The 18,148-nt window shown below is 47.3% G+C and overlaps 1 protein-coding gene across 6 annotated transcripts in view; it reads right to left on the bottom strand.

Moving 5' to 3' along the window:
- The window catches only part of sema3b (sema domain, immunoglobulin domain (Ig), short basic domain, secreted, (semaphorin) 3B), a 293,085-nt gene that overhangs the window by 41,921 nt on the left and 233,016 nt on the right, over positions 1-18,148 (bottom strand). The window lies entirely within an intron of this gene.

Raw genomic sequence — 18,148 nt, 5'->3', positions numbered from 1 at the left:
ATGACAGATGGTGAAATTTCAATATGATAAAAATAAAATGTGGAATTAAAAGTCTAACAATGAGCAAACCAGTCTCCCATCCATTGACTCTGTCTACACTTCCCGCTACCTTGGGAAAGACCCCACGCACCCCGGACATTCTCTCTTCCACCTTCTTCTGTCAGGAAAAAGATACAAAAGTTTGAGGTCACGTACCAACCGACTCAAGAACAGCTTCTTCCCTGCTGCCATCAGACTTTTGAATGGACCCACCTCACACTAAGTTGATCTTTCTCTACACCCTAGCTATGACTGTAACACTATATTCTGCATCCTCTCCTTTCCTTCTCTATGAACGGTATGCTTTGTCTGTATAGCACGCAAGAAACAATACTTTTCACTGTCTGTTAATATATGTGACAATAATAAATCAAATCAACTCAAAAAACCATTGTCAATTGTCGCAAAAACCCATCTCACATCATTAATGTCCTTTAGGGAAGGAAATCTGTTGTCCTGTTCTGGCCTATGTGTGGGCGACACGGTAGCACAGTGGTTAGCACTACTGCCTCACAGCGCCAGGGACACGGGTTCAACTCCCGGCTTGGGTCACTGTCTGTGTGGAGTTTGCCCGTTCTTCCCGTGTCTGCCTGGGTTTCCTCCGGGTGCTCCGGTTTCCTCCCACACTCCAAAGATGTGCGGGTTAGATGGATTGGCCATGATAAATTTCCCCTTAGTGTCAGGAGGACTAGCTTGGGTTATGGGAATAGGGCCTGGGTGGGATTGTGGTCGGTGCAGACTTGATGGGCCGAATGGCCTCCTTCTGCACTTTAGGATTCAATGATTTTACTCTATGATTCAATGTGGTTGACTCTTAAATGCCCTCAGGGGTGTTGGCCCAGCCAATGACACCCACATCCCATGAATGAATTTTTAAAAAGTAGTTAAGACTGTGGAGCCATTTATCGCATTGAGTGACTGAGGTGAATAGAATTGATGCAATTTAGTGGGAAGTTAGATAAATAAATGCAGGAGAAAATAATGGCAGGGTATACCTGAGAGGATGATTTGAAATAAAGTGAAAGGATGCTTGTGTGGACATGAACCCTGGTGTAGAACACAGGGAAGATTGGCTTGTTTCTGTGCTGAAAACCCTATGTTGTCAGTGCGCTCAGCAATACTCTCCCAATTATCATCATCTTTTCACCCCACTCCATCAAACAACCACATACCTAACAGGAATCCACTTCCTTTGTGACATGCTTTGTCTGGACCTCCTCCAGTCCCACAACCCTCCGAGGACTCTGCACTCCTCCACTTCTGGCTTCGTAAGCGCCCCCCAATTTTAACCACCCTGTCACTGACGGACCTGCCTTCAGCTCAATGGGCCCAAGCTGTGGAATTAGCTTCTGTGAATCTCTGTCTCCTTACAAGCTGCCACTTCGACCCAAGCTTTTGGGTCATCTGTTTCCATTCGCTCAGGCTCTTGTATAACCATGTGAAAGGCAAGTGATGAATGCCAATTGTTGCGGGCGCTTCAGACCAGCCTGGAAATGCCAAACTGTTTCTTCAGAAAAAGCACTTGCGGAGAGGTTGAGCTTTGTGCCCGTCACCGCAGGCTGTAGGTCAATGAATACGAGTGACCCTGATCCACTCTGTGACTGGGTTGAGTGGATGGTGGGGCCAGCCATGAGTCAGCCCGACTATGCTGTGCTGGCAAATGGCAGTGAACTTTAGTGCGAGCATTTCCCTACAGCGTTCCTGCCTCTTTCACCCCCTTTTGATTTATTAAAAATATATTTGAGAGCGTCAAGTGCTGACATGAATTGATACAATCTCCCAGTGGGTCCCACACCCCTTCCTGGGGTAAAACACTCCCTGTATTTATTTGTCACCTTTCAGCCAACTTTTTGTGGAAATCCAATAGGGGAGAATTTGACGCTGAGTATACATTCCTGTTACATGGTGGTGTACTGTAATACACCATCTATAAATGAAGCAGAACCCCACTCAGCACAGCGGTGCCTATCTCTCATAAAAATGATTTATAAAACTGATCAGGTTTCTCCCCGCTCTGCTGGTAGTTCTCAACTCCATGCACACTCGATCTCGATCAAGAACAGTCACGATTAGCAGGTTCAATTTATCATGTTGGTTTGCCAAGATGCGTTAACCGCAGCTCTTGCAGCGCAGGCCTTTTCCCATCCGTCCTTTCCTCATGTAAAAATTGCCCCTTTCCCTGACCTAAAAATTCTTTCCAGCGCACTTTTCCACCAGCGATCTAAGGTGCAGCATGCTGTTCAGTGCAGACCGATTATCCAATAACTAACTCCCTGCCAGGGGTCAGTGGGCCACTCTCTGGCCTCTGGTCACAGTAAGAACCATCAGGTTAAAGTCTTACTGTGTTTACCCCAGTCCAGCGCCAGCATCTCCACACGAGTCACAGGACATGCAATCTCCGGATGTCCAAAAGCCCTTTCCAACCAACGAATGCCTCTTTAAGCACAGTTGTTGTTGCAGTGCAGCAGGCACAACGGCCAATTCGTGCACAGCAAGCTCCCACAAACAGCCAGATAATCTGCTTTCAGCGATGTTGACCGAGGGATAAGTATTGACCGGAACACTGGAGCAAAATATCCTGCACAGTGGCACAGTGGTTAGCACTGCTGCCTCACAGCGACAGGGACATGGGTTCGATTCCGGCCTCGGGTTGATGTGTGTGGAGTTTGTGCATTCTCCCCGTGTCTGCGTGGGTTTCCTCCAGGTGCTCCGGTTTCCTCCCACAGTCCGAAGGTGTGCGGGTTAGGTTGATTGGCCATGCTAAATTGCCCCTTAGTGTACAAAGATGTGCAAATTGGCCATGTTGAATGTATGGGGTTATGAGGATGGGGGGGTGGGGGTTGTGCAGACTCGATGGGCTGAATGGCTTCCTTCTGCACTGTAGGGATTCTATGGTCCTCTGGGTTTGAGTCCCGCTCCAGAATCAATGCTGACACTTCCGTATAGAACTGAGGAGATGCTGTACTGTTGTAAGTGCCGCCTTTTCAATAAGAGTTTGATAAGACGTTAAACTAAAACCCCCCTCTGCCCTCTTGGCTGGATGTAAAAGATGCCAGGGCACTAACTGATAAACAGCAGGGGGGGGCGTTTCTTAACTGTATGAGTCAACAGCCATCAGTAAAACAGATTTTCTGGTTATTTCATAGAATAGAAGAATCATAGAATCCCGACAGTGCAGAAGGAGGCCATTTGGCCCATCGAGTCTGCACCTACTCTCTGACAGAGAATCCCACCCAGACCCTATCCCCGTCACCACATGTATTTACCCCATTCATCCCCACATCTTTTCACAGTAACTTCATTGCAGTGTTAATGTAAGCCCACTTGTGACACAAATAAATGGACTTAAATTTAAACACATCTTGGGACAATTTACTATATATAGCCAATCAGCCTAACCTCCACATCTTTGGACACGAATGGTCAATTTAGTATGGCCAATCCACCTAACCCACACAACTTTGAAATGTGGGAGGAAATCAGAGCACCCGGAGGAAACCCACGCAGACACGGGGCGGCACGGTAGCACAGTGGTTAGCACTGCTGCTTCACAGCTCCAGGGTCCCGGGTTCGATTCCCGGCTCGGGTCACTGTCTGTGTGGAGTTTGCACATTCTCCTCGTGTCTGCGTGGGTTTCCTCCGGGTGCTCCGGTTTCCTCCCACAGTCCAAAGATGTGCGGGTTAGGTTGATTGGCCAGGTTAAAAAATTGCCCCTTAGAGTCCTGAGATGCGTAGGTTAGAGGTTAGCAGGTAAATATGTGGGGGTAGGGCCTGGGTGGGATTGTGGTCGGTGCAGACTCGATGGGCCGAATGGCCTCCTTCTGCACTGTAGGGTTTCTATGATTTCTATGAGACACGGGGAGAACGTGCAAACTCCACACAGACAGTGACCCAAGCCAGGAATCAAACCCGGGTCCCTGGCGCTGTGAGGCAGCAGTGCTAACCACTGCACCACTGTGCCGCCCACGATCTCATTGCTCATTTATCTCGTTGCTGTTTGCGGGAGCTTGCTGTGTACAAATTGGGTGCTGCGTTGCCCACATTACAACAGTGGCGACACTTCATTGGCTGCAATGGTTGCTCTGAGATTACAAACAGTGCGACATAAGTGATTCCTACTTCCCTTCGTGTTTCTCTATAATAATCCTTCGACACTTCCTCGCTCAAGTTTACACACAGGAAAAAGTAAAGCAGGAAGCAACAAAATGAATGCAAAATGAATGAATGCTCGGTCTTTTCTCCTTGGAGAGACGTAGGATGAGAGGAGACCTAATAGAGGTATATAAGATGTTGAGAGGCATAGATCGGGTGGACTCTCAGAGGCTTTTTCCCAAGGTGGAAATGTCTGCTACGAGAGGACACAGGTTTAGGGTGCTGGGGGGGAGGGACAGGAGAAATGTTAGGGGGAAGTTTTTCACACAGAGGGTGGTGGGCGAGTGGAATCGGCTGCCGTCAGTGGTGGTGGAGGCAAACTCAATAGGGTCTTTTAAGAGACTCCTGGATGAGTACATGGGACTTAATAGGATGGAGGGTTATAGGTAGGCCTAGAAGGTAGGGATATGTTCTGCACAACTTGTGGGGCCGAAGGGCCTGTTTGTGCTGTAGTTTTTCTATGTTTCTATGTTTCTAAATACAAATATGAAGCAGGAATAGTGAAGTCTTGTGTACAGAGTGGAGTCCACCCAGACAGCAGGAGCCCTGAAAGTCACAGAAACACGCCCAGATTCCAGGTACATGCAGCCTTTTACTAGTGCGGTCAATTAAACCTCACCATCACCCACCCCCTCGGATCCAAAATCAGAAGCAGAGGATTGTAAATCCTTCATACAGCGATTGAGAAAATACATTAAAATAGGAAAGGCTGATATCTGGAACTGACTGGAGTTTAGCCAAGGGGTTCGGAGAGATTGTGGTCCCAGGGAATCCCACAGTTTGAAAGATAGGAAGAGTTGTTTCTGACTGTCCAAAAGCACTTTATGGCCAGTGATCTTTCTAAGTGCAGTTATTGTTGTAATGTAGCAAACACAGTGGCCAATTTATGCACAGCAAGATCCCACAGGCGACAGCGTGATAACAGCAGGAGAATATGTTTTCAGTGATGCTGGGGTAGCATGGGAGCACTGCTCCCTCACAGCACCAGGGACCCGGGTTCGATTCCCGGCTTTGGTCACTTTATGTGCTGAGTCTGCACATTCTCCCCGTGTCTGTGTGGGTTTCCTCCGGGTGCTCCGGTTTCCTCCCACAGTCCGAAAGATGTGCTGGTTGGGTGCATTGACCATGCTAAATTCTCCCTCAATGTACACAAACAGGTGCTGGAACGTGGCGTCGACGGGATTTTCACAGTAACTTCATTGCAGTGTTAATGTAAACCTACTTGTGACACTAATAAATAAACTTTAAACTAAACTTAAGTCATGCTATAAACCCCCAAACTATCTTACTGAACTTATTCACAGAATAAAAGAGAAATCCAAGAAACACACTGTCACAGATATAACCAAGACAACATTGCCAGATTGAGAGGGAAATCGATGACTAAAGCAGGTTTTATTAGGTAAAGTTATCAATTAAAATTTCAAATAACAGGCATGCAAGTTACCTGACATTTAGATTGTTTAACATACAAATGAGTCTAAAATATTTTCCAAAAAAAAGCCAAAATTGAAGATTTATCCTTTAAATGTCCATGAAAGTCATGTTAACAAACTGTCTCCGCCCTGTTCCAAGAACCAAGAACAGTACAGCACAGGAACAGGCCCTTCGGCCCACCAAGTCTGTGCCGACACAGGTGCCTCTCTAATCTAATATTGTCTTACCTCCACATGGTCCATATCCCTCTATTCGCTGCCTATTTCTGTATCTATCCAGATGCCTCTTGAACGTTGTTATAGAATCTGCTTCCACCACCTCCTCCGGCAACGCGTTACAGGCATTCACCACCCTCTGTGTGAAAAACTTGCCCCTTACATCTCTTTTAAACTTTCCCCCCTCTCACTTTCAACCTATGCCCCCGAGTAATTGAAAAGACTCTGACTATCCACTCTATTCCATGGGATGTTACATGATATCGGGATTAAAAATTGACTTTCAAGCTTTCAAATTCCTTAACATATTGGCAAGGTTTCCTCTGGGGACTCCATGTAACAATCTGGCAAATTAATTTTTACATGAAGAGCAGGTTGAATGGTTTTGCTGACCAGCGTTACATATTGGAAATCGCGGTCCTCTCCCTTCATCCTAACTCTCCACTGTCTGTGATGGCATTCCGTACTGAGGGAGTGACGCACTGTCGGGGCACCGCGTCTCTTGAACTGAGGCCCACTTTTCCCTCTCGGGTGGATGTCAAAGATCCCACAACTCAACGTGAAAGCTAGCCTGGCAGCGCTGCCTCGTCTCCTGGTCAATATTTCTACTTACAGCAAAAATCACCAAAACAGAGGTCATCCATTCACTGTTTGTGGGATCTTCCTGTGTGTAAATTTGTTGCTGCATTTCCTACATTACGATGTGGAGATGCCGGCGTTGGACTGGGATAGCCAAAGTTTGTTAACATGACTGTCATGGACATTTAAAGGATAAATCTTCAATTTTGGCTTTTTTTTGGACTGGGATAGCCAAGTTCCCACACATGAGGACGGCCTAAACCGGGATCTTGGGTTTATGTCACACTATCAGTAACCCCCACGGCTTGCCTCCTGGACTTGCAGAATCTCACTGGCTGTCCTGTCTGCAGACAATACACATCTCTTTAACCTGTGCTTAATGCTCCCTCCACTCACATTGTCTGTATCTTTAAGACCTTGTTGGCTGTAAAGATTCGCATTCTAATCAGTATTCTGTTACTTGATTTTGTGTCTCTGTATGCCCTGTTTGAGAGCAGATATCCACTCCATCTGACGAAGGAGCAGCGCTCCGAAAGCTAATGGCATTTGTTACCAAATAAACCTGTTGGACTTTAACCTGGTGTTGTTAAAACTCTTACTGTTTCCTACATTACAACAGTGATTTCAGGACATCAGAAAAGCACTGCAGCAATGTACCATGAGTTTGGAGGGCTGAAGGGCCTCTTCCTATGCTATACTTTCCTTTGTTCAAGTCCTCTCGATCTTTAAAACTTACCCAAACCCACGAGTTTATCCACCTTCCCCCCCCTACAGCTAATAGCAGTAGAAAGGTCAATTTAGACAAGTATGAAACTCTATCCTGTAATCAGGCTGGCTAAAGATGGTTACCCTGCGGCTAATTGGTCGCGTAATGTAGCCATCATCTGCTTACGGAGACTACTATGCAATTAACCCAGCAGAGAGCAAGTTTGATCTGTTAAGACAATTGAACCTGTGCATCGCCCAATCAATCCAACATGTGCTACTGTACAGCTGACATCTGTTAGCCTGGATTATAGTGAGTTCATGAGAAATAGCTTTAAAATGTAGCAGGTTACTGCAGCTGCAACCGCTTCCTATTTTGGCATTTGAATGCATTAAACCGGAGGTAGCCCCAAAGCGCAGCGCACTGCTTAACGCTCATTTACAGATACGCTGAGGGCCACGCTTCAGTTGGGGAGGGGTTGAGAAGATCTACTCCCTCTTGGAGGGCAAGAACATTAGCCAGCCCAGATTACCCACACACACACACAGACACAACTCCGAGATACTTTGGGCAGGTTTCCTCCCACAATCCAAAGGATATTGTCACATGACCCCAACTGCCCATCTCTTATCCCCCATCTCCAATACTTTTAAAACTGATAAAGTGTACAAAAAAAGAGAAAAGGTCACAATTTTCTTGTTCCTGCCCCCTGTGGTTTTGTGTCTGGATTGCTCACAGCAATATGAGATATATTACACAGGACTGGATAGGATATATGGCAGTGAAACAGGCCATTTAGCCCACCCAGTCTTTGTCGGGTTTTTTAAAGATTTGTTTATGAGATGTGGGTGTTGATGGCCAGGCCGGCATTTGCTGCCCATCCTTAAGTGCCCCTTGAGCCCTTGGCTTACTGGGCCATTGCAGAGGGCATCTTTCAAAGTCAACCACATTGATGTGGGTCAGGAGTCACATGTAGTCCAGACCAGGTAAGGACGGCAGATTTCCTTCCCTAAAGGGCATTAGTGAACCAGATGGGTTTTTCTGACAATGGTTTCATGGTCATCAGTAGATTCTTAATTCTAGAATTCATTTTTAATGGAATTCAAATTTCACCATCTGCCGTGGTGGGATTCGAACCTGCCTCTACCACCCTTTCAGGCAGTGAGTTCCAGATTCCCACCACCCTCTGGGTGAAAAGGTTTTCCGTCAAATCCCCTCTAAATCTCCTGCCCCTGACTTTAAATCTGTGCCCCCTGGTTATTGACCCCTCTACAACGGGGAAAAGTTTCTTCCGATCCACTCTATCTATATCCCGCATAATTTTGTACACTTCAATCATGTCCCGTCTCAGCCTTCTCTGCTCTAAGCAGAACAACCCCAGTCTATCCAGCTTCTCCTCATAGCTGAAACGCTCCAGCCCAGGCAATATCCTGGTGAATCCCCTCTCACTCTCTCCAGTGCAATCGCATCCTTCCTATAGTGTGGCAATCAGAACTGCTTCGAAAGCTTAGTCATGGTACGAATTAATTCCAGCCTCCCGGATTGCCTGGATCCACTACACTTCACCTATTGCCACAACAGGGTCCACAGCAGACGCCATCTCCCTGGCCCTGCACTCAACCCTGGAACAGCTAGATAACAAAGACACCAAGGTCAGACTCCTACTTATTGACTACAGCTCAGTCTTCAGCATCATTATTGCTATAAAACTCATCTCCAAATTCCACGGCCTGGGCCTCAGCTCCTCCCTCTGTGCCTGGATCCTGAACTTCCTAACTCACAGACCACAATCAGTAAGGATAGACAACAACACCTCCTCCACGATCATCCTCAACACGGGTGCCCCACAAGGCTGTGTTCTCAGCTCCCTACTATACTCCTTGTATACCTTTGACTGTGCGGCCAAATTCCCCTCCAATTCGATTTTCAAGTTTGCCGATGACAACACCATAGTGAGACGGATCTCAAACAATGACAAGACAGAGATAGAGAATCTGGTGAACTGGTGCGATGACAATAATCTCTCTCCTAATGTCAACAAAACGAAGGAGATAGTCATCGACTTCAGGAAGCATAAAAGAGAACATGCCCCTGTCTACATCAACGGGGACGAAGGAGAAATGGTCGAGAGCTTCAGTTTTTAGGTGTCCAGATCACCAACAACCTGTCCTGGTCCCCCCATGCCGACACTATAGTTAAGAAAGCCACCAACGCCTCTACTTTCTCAGAAGACTAAGGAAATTTGGCATGTCAGCTACGACTCTCACCAACTTTTACAGATGTACCAGAGAAAGCATTCTTTCTGGTTGTATCACAGCTTGGTATGGCTCCTGCTCAGCCCAAGACCACAAGAAACTACAAAGAATCGTGAACGAAACTCAGTCCATCACGCAAACCAGTCTCCCATCCATTGGCACTGTCTATACTCCCCCCGCTGCTTCAGAAAAGCAGCCAGCGTAATTAAGGACCCCACGCTCCCCGGACATTCTCTCTTCCACCTTCTTCCGTCAGGAAAAAAATACAAAAGTCTGAGGTCACGTACCAACCGACTTAAGAACAGCATTTTCCCTCCTGCTGTCAGACTTTTGAATGGATCTACCGCACATTAAGTTGATCTTCTCTACACCCTAGCTATGACTGTAACACTGCACTCTGTATTCTCTCCTTTCCTTCCCTATGATGGTATACTTTGTCTGTATAGTGCGCAAGAAACAATATTTTTCACTGTATACTAATACATGTGACAATAATAAATCAAATCAAATACAAAAGTCTGAGGTCACGTACCAACCGACTCAAGAGCAGCTTCTTCCCTGCTGCTGTCAGACTTTTGAATGGACCTACCTCGCATTAAGTTGATCTTTCTCTACACCCTAGCTACTACTGTAACACCACATTCTTCACCCTCTCCTTTCCTCTCTAAGAATGGTTTGCTTTGTCTGTATAGCTCGCAAGAAACTATACTTTTCACTGTATCCCAATAGATGTGACAATAATAAATCGAATCAAATCACGGTAGCACAGTGGTTAGCACTGCTGCCTCACAGCACCAGGGACCCAGGTTCGATTCTGGCCTTGGGTGACTGCATGTGTGGAGTCTGCACATTCTCCCCGTGTCCGCGTGGATTTCCTCCGGGTGCTCCGGTTTCCTCCCACAGTCCAAAGATGTACGGGTTCGGTTGATTGGCCATGCTAAATTGCCCCTCAGTGTCAGGGGGATTAGGACCGTAAAAATGCGGGGTTACGGGGATGGGACCTGGGTGGGATTGTTGTCGGTGCAGACTCGATGGGCCGAATGGCCTCCTTCTGCATTGTACGATTCTATAATTCTATGAAATCAAAGAACTGCACGCAGCGCTCTAGTTGTGGTCTAACCAAAGTTTTGCACAGCTCCATCAGAACTTTCCTGCTCTTATATTCTATGCCTTGGTTAATAAAGTAATAAGTTTAACAACACCAGGTTAAAGTCCAACAGGTTTATTTGATAGCAAAAGCCACACAAGCTTTCGGAGCTGCAAGCCCCTTCTTCAGGTGAGTGGGAATTCTGTTCACAAACAGGGCATATAAAGACACAGACTCAATTTACATGAATAATGGTTGGAATGCGAATACTTACAGCTAATCAAGTCTTTAAGATACAAACAACGTGAGTGGAGAGAGCATCAAGACAGGCTGAAAGAGCATCAAGACCCTGCCACAGCAACCTCTGCAAGACGTGCCGGATCATCGACACAGATGCCATCATCTCACGTGAGAACACCATCTACCAGGTACACAGTACATACTCTTGCAACTCGGCCAACGTTGTCTACCTGATACGCTGCAGGAAAGGATGTCCCGAGGCATGGTACATTGGGGAAACTATGCAGACGCTGCGACAACGGATGAATGAACACCGCTCGACAATCACCAGGCAAGACTGTTCTCTTCCTGTTGGGGAACACTTCAGCGGTCACGGGCATTCGGCCTCTGATGTTCGGGTAAGCGTTCTCCAAGGTGGCCTTCACGACACACGACGGCGCAGAGTCGCTGAGCAGAAACTGATAGCCAAGTTCCGCACACACGAGGACGGCCTCAACCGGGATATTGGGTTCATGTCACACTATTTGTAACCCCCACAGCTTGCCTGGACCTGCAGAGTTTCACTGGCTGTCTTGTCTGGAGACAATACACATCTTTTTAGCCTGTCTTGATGCTCTCTCCACTCACGTTGTTTGTATCTTAAAGACTTGATTAGCTGTAAGTATTCGCATTCCAACCATTATTCATGTAAATTGAGTCTGTGTCTTTATAAGCTCTGTTTGTGAACAGAATTCCCACTCACCTGAAGAAGGGGCTTGCAGCTCCGAAAGCTTGTGTGGCTTTTGCTACCAAATAAACCTGTTGGACTTTAACCTGGTGTTGTTAAACTTCTTACTGTGTTTACCCCAGTCCAACGCCGGCATCTCCACATCTTGGTTAATAAAGGCAAGTATCCCATGTGCCTTCTTAACCACCTTATCTACCCGTCCTGCTGCCTTCAGCATTCTTTAAACTTGTCCCAAGGCCCCTCTGGTCCTCTGTACTTCCTCGCATCCTACCGTTCACTGCGTATTTCCATGGCAGGCACCAAGTATAATGAAAGCCACACTATACAAGAGTCAAAATAGGATATCTTCTAAGGTGAGGGAGATTCACTGCTGCCTGTCATGAGGTAATTTGGTCCCTTGCATTCAAATGTTTCGATATTAGTGGAAGAGTTGTATAGAAAACAGTTAAAGTTTATTTATTAGTCACAAGTAGGCTTACATTCACACTGCGATGAAGTTACTGTGAAAATCCCCTAGTCGCCACACTCCGGTGCCTGTTCGGGTACATTGAGGGAGAATTTAGTATGACCAATGCACCCTAACCAGCACATCTTTCGGACTCTGGGAGCACCCGGACGAAACCCATGCAGACACGGGGAGAACGTGCAGACTCCGCACAGACAGTGACCCAAGCCGGAAATCGAAACCAGGTCCCTGGTGCTGTGAGGCAGCAGTGCTAACCACTGTGCCACCGTGCCGCCTTCAGGATTACTGTAAATTTAACAGGACTGTGGAACATTAGCGAGAGAGAAACAAACCTGATATGGCCGCATGTCACGTTAGATTGAGATCTCATCATGTTGAAAGTTACTGGGTTATCAGATCTCCCATGTCCTTTTGTACTCCTGACATTTACTCCAGGACTTTACAGTTTTTAATCAAGTACAAATCTCCTTAATGTGGTCAATGCAGCAAACTAAAAACATTCCAAAGGGAGGGAACACAAACGCAGCAGCCATCTGTTGCCACTGACCCCTAACAGTGCAATCAACTCACATCGGCGCGTTGGCTATCAACAGCAAAACAGGGAGGCAACAGCCATACATGGTGTGAGGGAAAGCCACTGGGAGCAGAGTCTGGACACACACAGGGCTAAGGTGACACACACACACAGGGCTAAGGCAACACACGCACACACAGGGCTAAGGCGACGCACGCAGGGCTAAGGCAACACACACAGGGGCTAAGGCAACACACACAGGGGCTAAGGCAACACACACAGGGGCTAAGGCAACACACACACACAGGGGCTAAGGCAACACACACACACACAGGGCTAAGGCGACGCACGCAGGGCTAAGGCAACACACACACACAGGGGCTAAGGGGACACACACACAGGGGCTAAGGCAACACACACACACAGGGGCTAAGGGGACACACACACACAGGGGCTAAGGGGACACACACACACAGGGGCTAAGGGGACACACACACAGGGGCTAAGGCAACACACACACACAGGGCTAAGGCAACACACACACACAGGGGCTAAGGGGACACACACACAGGGGCTAAGGCAACACACACACACAGGGGCTAAGGGGACACACACACAGGGGCTAAGGGGACACACACACAGGGGCTAAGGCAACACACACACACAGGGGCTAAGGCAACACACACACGCAGGGCTAAGGCAACACACACACACAGGGGCTAAGGGGACACACACACAGGGGCTAAGGGGACACACACACAGGGCTAAGGCAACACACACACACAGGGCTAAGGCAACACACACACACACAGGGCTAAGGCAACACACACACACAGGGGCTAAGGCAACACACACACACACAGGGCTAAGGCAACACACACACACAGGGGCTAAGGCAACACACACACACAGGGGCTAAGGCAACACACACACACAGGGCTAAGGCAACACACACACACAGGGCTAAGGCAACACACACACACAGGGGCTAAGGGGACACACACACAGGGCTAAGGCAACACACACACACAGGGCTAAGGCAACACACACACACAGGGGCTAAGGGGACACACACACAGGGGCTAAGGGGACACACACACAGGGGCTAAGGGGACACACACACAGGGGCTAAGGGGACACACACACAGGGGCTAAGGGGACACACACAGGGCTAAGGGGACACACACACAGGGCTAAGGCAGCACACAGGGCTAAGGGGACACACACACACACACACACAGGGCTAAGGGGACACACACACACACACACACAGGGCTAAGGTGACACACAGGGTTAAGGCGATCAGCCCCCATTCTTCCATTTCAGGCAATCACCCAGCCTACTAAAAGCTGGAGAGTGTTTGTACAGTTGCCATGGATAACAGGCTGTGCCAATCAAGTAATTGACCGAGCAGCAATGCTTGACGTGGCTCTAACTGGTGGGTGGTTCGCTGTTTCTTCTGTTGAAAAGCTTTTTGAGTTTCTTTTCCAAAGGTTTAATGCTCCTTTTTCCTGTTGCCACATCTGTCATCCACTTAGCCTGCGCTGCACGGACAGGGACCTTAATAATAGTTACCGGATTATACTCCGTTACACTCATGTTACCCACTTCCTGCACATTCAATTTTCAATCTTTGTTCCTCATCCACAAATCCCTCTGTGGCTTTGTCCCATCTCCCTCTGCAAATGTGGGAAGACTTTGGTCCATCCTTAATTGGCAGAGACACCAGCTGCCTTGGCCGTACCCTCTGAAATTCCATCCTTGGTTAATGCAACTGCATTGTGTGCCAATTGGAGCGCCGCTAGTGTACTGTTCAATTCTGACTGTGTGTGTGCCTGTTTACTATTGATGCTCACTGTGCTTGATTGGTTAAGCCTGGGTGTGGATTCAGAGGAAAGTAAACAAACTTGCAGCAAGAGCTCAAAGCTGGAGCTAGAATAATGGAGTAGACACTGTAAATAAAACTTCTTACACACAGAGAAACTAGTGTCATCTCTGCGTAGCTTCAGGATATACAATGTGCAAAATATGCAACAGGGTATTAGGATTAGAGAAAGTCAGGTGGGATTAGAGTATGAATACTGGTGTGGATTAGTCTGGCTGAATGGCTTGTCTTTTTCTTAATGCAATAAATTCCATGTAATAATCATGTAATTCCATCTTCCATCTTCCATCTCTATCTCTGCCTCCTTTCAAAAATATCAAAGAAATATTTTTTAAACCTAGCCATTGGTACCTCTCCTGGCTCATGTTCCATGGCTTCGTGCCCCTTCCTTTATCGATTCCTAATCTTTCTGTAAAGTCTTAGGAATACAGATGCACAGTGGCAGCCGTGTGTACCATCTACAAGATGCACTGCAACAACTCATCAAGTTTCCTTCAACAGCACCTCCCAAATGTTCAATCGCTACCAGCATGAGGGACAAGGGTCTAGTTTTTAAGTTTATTTATTAGTATCACAAGTAGGCTTACATTAGCACTGCAATGAAGTTACTGTGAAAGTCCCCTAGTAGCCACACTCCGGCACCTGTTCGGGTACACTGAGGGAGAATTTAGCACGGCCAATACACCCAACCAGCACGTCTTTCGGACTGTGGGAGGAAACCGGAGCACCCGGAGGAAACCCACGCAGACACGGGGAAAATGTGCAGACTCCACACAGACAATGACCCAAGCCGGGAATGGAACCCGTGTCCCTGGCTCTGTGAGGCAGCAGTGCTAGCCTGTGCCATCTCACGGCAGCAGATGCGTGGAAACACCAACACCTCCAAGCTCCCCCCCAAACCACTCACCGTCTTGACTTTGATCTATTTTCTGTTCCTTCACTGTCACTGGGTCAAAATTCTGGAAACTCCCTCCCTTAACATCACTGGGGATGCACCTACACTACATGGGCTGCAGTGGTTCAAGAAGGCAGCTAACCACTGTGCCTCCGTGCCGCCCATTAAACTCTCTCAGCAAGGAAAGACTTCACCAACAGTGTAACAAAGTGCGTTGGGCTTTATTTACTACATTAAAAGTGCCACAGCAATGCAGTGTAATATTGAGTCACCATTGCAATCTGCAAAAACTGGAAATTTGAACCTGTCTTCCGTTTTCACTTGTGGAGAACATTTGGGAAAGGGTAAAACCCACACACTGGATGTACCTTTGATTATGCAGAGCCTCGAGGAGCTCATATTCCTGACTGGCATGTTGTAACAGAACAATCAATGACACTTAACTACAATAACTTAATATCTTGGCATCCATCATCTCACAAGAAAACCACAATCATCTCCTTGTGGTTCAAAAAAAAATCCAATGAAACATATTTGATCTGAAAGATTTATCGCGATAGAAACATCTTTGCCCTGTTACTGTGAGCTGTGTACAAAAGATTAACATACGCCCTCTGCATAAAGCTTTTCCTTGTGTCAATGGCTAGAATTCCATAGATGGATAGCAGCTCGGAAACACAACGGGCGCAATCTCACCGGCGTTCATGCCACGTTACCACTGATTTGATTTTGATTTGATTTATTATTGTCACATGTATTGGTGGCACAGTGATTAGCACTGCTGCCTCACACTGCCAGAGACCCAGGTTTGATTTCAGCCTTGGGTCACTGTCTGTGTGGAGTCTGCACATTCTCCCCGTGTCTCCGTGGGTTTCCAACGGGTGCTCCGGTTTCCTCACACTGTCTGAAAGACGCGCTGGTTAGGTGCATTGGCTATGCTAAATCCTCCCTCAGTGTACCCGAACAGGCGCCGGAGTGTGGCAACTAGGGGAATTTCACAGTCACTTCATTGTGGTGTTAATGTAAGCCTGACTTGTGACTAATAAATAAACTTTAAATTTTTAGCTCTAACTTGTATACAGTGAAAAGTATTGTTTCGTGCGCGCTATACAGACAAAGCATACTGTTCATAGAGAAGGAAAGGAGAGTGTGCAGAATGTAGCGTTACAGTCATAGCTAGGGTGTTGAGAAAGATCAACTTAGTGCAAGGTAGGTCCATTCAAAAGTCTGACGGCAGCAGGGAAGAAGCTGTTCTTGAGCCAGCTAGTGCATGACCTCAGACTTCTGTATCTTTTTCCCGACGGAAGAAGGTGGAAGAGAGAATGCCCGGGGTGTGTGGAGTCCATGGGTGGGAGGTCGGAGAATTTGGCGCCCAGCCAAATCTCTGTTCACTGCAGCGGGATGGGAAAATCCCAGCCGCGAGCGAGGTCGGAGAATCCAGCCCAACATTTTTCAACCTTCCAAATTAAAGTTTATTTATTAGTGTCACAAGTAGTCTTACATTCACACTGCAATGAAGTTACTGTGAAAATCCCCTAGTCGCCACACTCTGGCGCCCGTTCGCGTACACTGCGGGAGAATTTAGCATGGCCAATGCACCTAACCTGCACATCTTTGGAGTGTGGGAGGAAACCGGAGCACCTGGAGGAAACCCATACAGACACTGGGAGAACGTGCACACTCCACACAGTGACCCAAGCTGGGAATTGAACCCGGGTCCCTGGCGCTGTGAGGCAGCAGTGCTAACCACTGTGCCACTATGTCAACCCTCCGACAACTGGATGGACTCTCAATTTTAAAAAATCTCCCCTCATTTTCCTCGCTGTGCGCTTTAATAGAATAAAGGAAAGAGTGGGAGACGCCAATTTTATGATGTGGAAGTTTCTGGAAAGAATCCATGCAAAGAATAACAAACAGAGGTCCCTCTCACTGCAGAAGTCAAGCTGGCTCCTCAGTTAACACCCACCCCTGCCTTGAGCGAACATGATATGCATTGTTTACGGTGGATTATTTTCTGCGGTGAATATGTGTTAAAAGCTTGAAATCAATACCGAACCACTGGATGCCTCGGCCTCTGCCCTCTGAAGACAGGAAAGCTAAAGACTTCAAAGAAGGGAGGTGAAATGCCATATCAGTGAAGATAAATTCCTGCCACAAACATTCTAGCCCTAAGTGCTCGGTTGTGTTATTTGGATATACCTGGAGCTCCAGACTTCACTTTGATGTCAAGTATGTGGATGGAGAGGAAAGTGAATAAGATTCAAGGCTTTAGGTTTTTTTTGTGGAAAGAGCGGGGGAGAGAACGGGGAGGGGGAGGGAAATGCCATTCTGTTCAGCAAGTTCCCCTGATCTCAATCCCACCTTCTCCACATATCTGTCAATACACTATCTCTTTGCAAACAACTTCTGTCCGACTCTTGTGTCCACTTGCAACCTTCCATTCAGTCTCCTGCCCTCAGAAAAGTGTAGCAAATGGAAAGAGAGGGGAGCCAAAATTGTGAGCAAAGAGTGGCACAAGGGGAAAAGAGTATTGGAGATCCGACCTGGTGTGCCAAGACACAAGGCATTGTTAATACTAATCTCAATAATCAATGGACAGTACAAAGCGGTTCGGCCTTGGGTCACTGTCCGTGTGGAGTCTGCATGGGTTTCCTTCAGGTGCTCTGGTTTCCACCCACACTCCAAAGATGTGCAGGTTAGGTGGATAGAACAAAGAACAGTACAGCACATGAAACAGGCCCTTCAGCCCTCCAAGCCTGTGCCGCTCCTTGGTCCAACTAGACCAATCGTTTGTGTTCCTCCATTCCCAGGCTGCTCATGTGACTATCTAGGTAAGTCTTAAACGATGCCTCCACCATCCTACTTGGCAGCGCATTCCAGGCCCCCACCACCCTCTGTGTAAAAAACATCCCTCTAATATCTGAGTTATACTTCGCCCCTCTCACCTTGAG

The sequence above is a fragment of the Mustelus asterias genome, chromosome 3, assembly GCF_964213995.1.
Source record: "Mustelus asterias chromosome 3, sMusAst1.hap1.1, whole genome shotgun sequence".
NCBI classification, from domain to species: Eukaryota; Metazoa; Chordata; class Chondrichthyes; order Carcharhiniformes; family Triakidae; genus Mustelus; species Mustelus asterias.
The sequence above is the reverse complement of the archived record's forward strand: the minus strand, read 5'-3'. Positions and strand labels throughout refer to the sequence as shown.